Genomic DNA, 5,161 nt, shown 5'->3' with positions numbered 1-5,161 from the left:
GTGCATGTGAAGGATTTTACACGGATATTAGAACATGAGTGAAGTATAAAGCCATGTTTAGGCTACATAATGATTAGTTAAGCAACCAAATGTTACAAATATGGCAAAAAATGGAAACATTTGGATTCTTATGAGACAGGCTTGTGAGCCCAATGCCGTTTCAGTTTTGCTTGACATTTGTATGCGGTTTGCCAATTTGTGTTTTTATTTAATAGTTTAATAATTTTATAACTACTTATTTTTCATTCTTGTTCTGTTCTGAATACCGTTAAATTTAAAATATTTGTTGTAGAGTAAGGGGAATAGGCTATTATGTTTATATTTAAGCTACCAGTATTTTAATATACATATAAATTATTAATGTAGCCTAATTGTTTGCAATTAACGGTAACGGGTGTTTTTGGAGGGTAAGATCAATTTCTCTTTCATGAGATTACTTCCTCTTTTTGGCCGGGTTTCGTTTCTCCGTGTCGTAAACTCTAGGGGCCAGACTTCTAAACCGGGGTGTTTTTAGGGGCCTGATATTCAAATGACGATTGTTTTCTGCCGCCACATTTATCAACGTGCGATCATTCGTACGATGAGATTGGCGGCATACGAATGTTTCATGAATCACACGTGAACTCTGTCGTAAGTTGATTTGTGTGCGCAAGGATCTGCGCTCGTTTCTACGTTAGATTGATAAATGAGGCCCGTTGTCACTGAAATTGAAATGTTTTTACCATTTCTTATTGCATAGATCCAGTCCACCAAATAGTTTGTACGACAACTTTTCTAATGCTGTCGCTTCTGCCCAATCATGCAATCCATAGGGGTGCCTTGATCTTTTGGCATATAAGAGGTCTTTGTAGCATTAAAGGGGTCATATGATGCTATTTTAAAGATCATTATTTTGTGTGTTTGGTGTAACAGAATATGTTGACATGCTTTAATGTTCAAAAAACACATTATTTTTCAAATACTGTACATTATTGTAGGTCCTCTATGCCCCGCCTCTCTCAAACACGTCGTTTTCGAGAAGGGTATAACTGCAGCCCGGAGATCTCCAAATGGGGGCGGGAACTCCAAAACGGGGTGGGAGCTCCAAAATAGGGCGTGGCTTCCTCCCATTGACAGACAGGCACATGACACGCATGCACAATTTTTCCCCCAATCCACTTCAGTGCAAACTCCGCCCCACAGCTGATTCTAAAGATTTTATTGGTTGTGTCAATTAAAGTGTTGATTTCCTACATTATGCTACAAAAAATGCTAACCCCTAAACCTAGCCCACACCTGACCCTAACCTTAACCAGTGAAATTGACTGCACGGCGGGATTAGCGCTGTGTGGTAAAGAAAGTTGCAGTTCAGGAGATAAACGGTTAATAAGATTATGCGATATGAGCTCGTTCCGTAACTCCCCAACCGGACCTCACCGGGCAATGGCACCTTTTTAGTTACACCCAGCAACTTTACAGATCTTCTTTATGCACCAAGAGCTTGTAACACTCCAAAGAGAAAGGAAAACTTGTAATCGCATCATATGACCCCTTTAAAACATCATGCAGGTTTCATAGCTTAAAACGTCCTCCTCATTATAAACAAAGCATTTATTTAATCAAGCTCCAAAAACGGCTAGTTTGGATCTGGCGCTATCTTCTCTACAGTACACTGGAGATGCGTGTTCGCTTTCTGACAGTCCACACGCTCGAGTCCGTCATCAATCGGAGAAATGGAGTGAAAGAACGTCCTCTACTACTATTACTATTACTACTATAATTGTAAAAAAAAAACAAAAAAAAATGTTATTTGCTTAACAGTGTGTTCACTTACTATATATGGTGAAAAACTGATCTATCAGAACATCAAATGTAATTTTACAATAAAATACTGACATTTACAGGTTTGGAAAATACAAAGAACAAGTCAACTTATAATTGACATTCCGTGTAACATTTCACATTTGATGGTATTTCATGTAAATAAGTGAGTTTGTTACAAGTTCATTACGGTTTATATATCTTATGTTGTAAAATGAATGTTTATTGTATTATTTTAGTGTTGTGTGTTACCATGGTGTTTTGTGGTTGTGTGTATGACACTGTTCATCTTCTGTATATTAGGATTTACCTCAGCTTGTGGAAAAGCTTATGATGAACTTGGATTCTCCATGTGTCTTTCTCTTTACCACCTGTGTTATTATGCTGGTTGTCAGTATATGTTAAAGGATCAAAACAGATTTTGGTAGCAGCGTGGTTATGCTAATTCAGCAGAAAGTGACGGTTGGATTTACTGGTTTAAATTTGGTTTTGTAAATTGCAACAGTTTTAAAATAAAATTTACAGTTTATTTTTTTTAAGTTGCTTTGTGTGTATTTTACAGAATTATGTAAAACTAACAGGATTTTACAGGTTTAAAACTTCTTAAATTCTATATATCATTCGTCATCTTCTAATATCAAGTTGGGATCTTTTTTTATCATTAATGCAGTTAAGTCTTTTGCATCAAGACTTAAGTAAATGCCGAAGCTGTAAATACCTGAAAAGCTGAAAATGTAACTGCGGTTGTTTACCATTCCAAAGAGAGAAAGAAGAACTTCAAAAAGGAGAGTCTGCACGAAACATTTGTATAAAATTTTCAAAACATTGAACTTCCCAGCTATAGACAGATGAAGTGAAGCCCATCTATACATATCACAAGACATCTCTTGCATCAAAATTAAATCTCACTAAATCTCTCAAATTTGGTGAAAAGCTTCTCTGTAGATGTTAATGGTTTCCTAGAATTTTACACTTGGGCAGGTGATTAATTGTGGCCTACAAAATCATGAGACAGTGGTTTCATTCACCACTTTGTAGGCCTACTGTTTCCGATCTTTATTTAGAAATTGTTATTTTGGAAAAGATGTACATCCGCAAGTAAAAGATACATTTGCTACAATGTCTTGATGATTTTTTCTTTATAATTAAAAAATAAACTTACTGTACATCTTTGAACTCTGGTTAATTTTATTCTACTTCCTACATTCAAATTTGAGTTGAATTTCTGTTTACTACCTCAATTCATTTAGAAATTTGAATTTGAATTTAAAAAGCAATATACTTTTACGCTACCTATATTTTGACAAAAAAAGACACAAACCCAACAACAGACCTATGTTACTGTAGATTCACAGTATTGTTAACTTGATTGACAGAGACTGTTATGCCAAGAGACAGCAGTAAAATACATTTTTATTGTTCTGTATTCTTTCTTTACAAGCAGTAATCAGTAAAATGACATAGTTCAACCAAAAATGATTTTTTTTTTTGAAAATGTACTCATCCACAGGCCATCCAAGATGTAGATGAGTTTGTTTCTTCTTCAGTTTTGGAAAATTTAGCATTGCATCACTTGCTCAGCAATGGATCCTCTGCAGTGAATGAGTGCCGTCAGAATGAGAGTCCAAACAGCTGATAAAAACATCACAATAATCCACAAGTAATCCACACCACTCCAGTCCATCAATTAATGTCTTTTGAAGTGAAAAGCTGCTTGTTTGTAAGAAACAAATGCATTAAGATGTTTTTACTTTAAACCATCACAAGTTCCAGCTAAAATACAAGTCCATAATACATAACATATTTTCGCTTGTTTGCTTGATCTGTGCATATTTCTCTCCTGATTCAGACGAGACAACTTTTTAATTTCAACAGACATTAACTGATTGTTTAATTAATGGACTGGAGTGGTGTGGATAATTTGTGGATTATTGTGATGTTTTTATCAGCTGTTTGGACTCTCATTCTGACGGCACCCATTCACTGCAGAGGATCCATTGCTGAGCAAGTGATGGAATGGTACATTTCTGAAGAAATGAAGAAGCAAACTCGTCTACATCTTCATGGCCTGAGGGTGAGCACATTTTCAGGAAATTACAATTTTTGGTTGAACTATTCCTTTAAACACAATTAGCATTGGTCTAGTGCAGAATTAAAAATAAATTAAGTTCAAAGTGTATAGATATAGCAGAAGACAAATATAATATAATATAATATAATATAATATAATATAATATAATATAATAATGGCAATTTTTGTGTACCTTACTATGGGAGAATTCTTCACAGGTTACAGATGAAAATAGTATCCAGCACGGTGCCAGTAAGAGGCCCCACAAATGATGTGCGTAGAGATTCAGGTTTCAGCATTGTCTGTTCCTTACTTTACAGAACGTAAATTAAAACATAATTTAACTGTTATTCCTCAGTCCCATCATGTATACTGTATAAGTAGGCTTTTAAAAATGTTGGATATATTGAGTGGCTCAGATGGTAAATTACTGAGGGATTCTCCCCATTTCACCTTCAGTTCGCTAAAAGATCATCCATGTGTCTCCAGTGGGTGATTCACATAGTGTGTGACACATGTATGTGATAGATTTAGCTCGTAGTGACATTATAAAGTATATCAGTGTGTATTAAAAAAAAATTCTCAAGAACCTAATTTACAGCATGGATTTTTTTTCCTTAAAATTATGGCAGGTATTGGTTAAGACAATTTTTGACATAATATTACATCAAATTAAAAAGAAGAAAAGCTACTTATCACACTTTTCACTAAAGTGAATATTTATTTGGGCTAACGTGCCTCTATAGCAGGACATATTAAGTTGTTAAAATAAGAACCTGCTGTTTATTGACAGTGATTTATTTGTAATACTATCTAAAGAAAACAGCATCATTTGCAATGTGTGTTTTTAAAATGACTTTTCAACAAAATTTAAACAATAGGAAAACCAGAATGAAACACAAACCTTTAATTTAGGAATTATTATATATATTTTTTTCTATTTTCTATGTTATTTTATTTTTTTAATTATTATCTTTTTTAATTCTTTGCCTCATATATTTCTATCTTGAATTTTTTTCTTCTTCTCAAAGCTAAAATAAGTTAGAGAAAAATAGGAAACCGAAAAAAAAAAATCTTATTTGAAGTTGTTTCATCAACGTCAAAGGTCACCAGATGGGGGAAAACAGAGATGGGCAAAATCCACTTTTCCTGTTCCTAATGAGAAAATACAATACTGCACACCTATGCATTGCATCTTTAGAGGGATGACGCTTTACAGAATCTGTCACAAAAGGTCAACAAAATAACTGAAACTTTTTCCCTGGTTTTATATATATATATATATATATA

The sequence above is a fragment of the Sinocyclocheilus anshuiensis genome, unplaced genomic scaffold (genome assembly GCF_001515605.1).
Source record: "Sinocyclocheilus anshuiensis isolate Anshui unplaced genomic scaffold, SAMN03320099.WGS_v1.1 scaffold387, whole genome shotgun sequence".
Lineage (NCBI taxonomy): Eukaryota > Metazoa > Chordata > Actinopteri > Cypriniformes > Cyprinidae > Sinocyclocheilus > Sinocyclocheilus anshuiensis.
Note: the sequence above shows the minus strand (reverse complement) of the source record.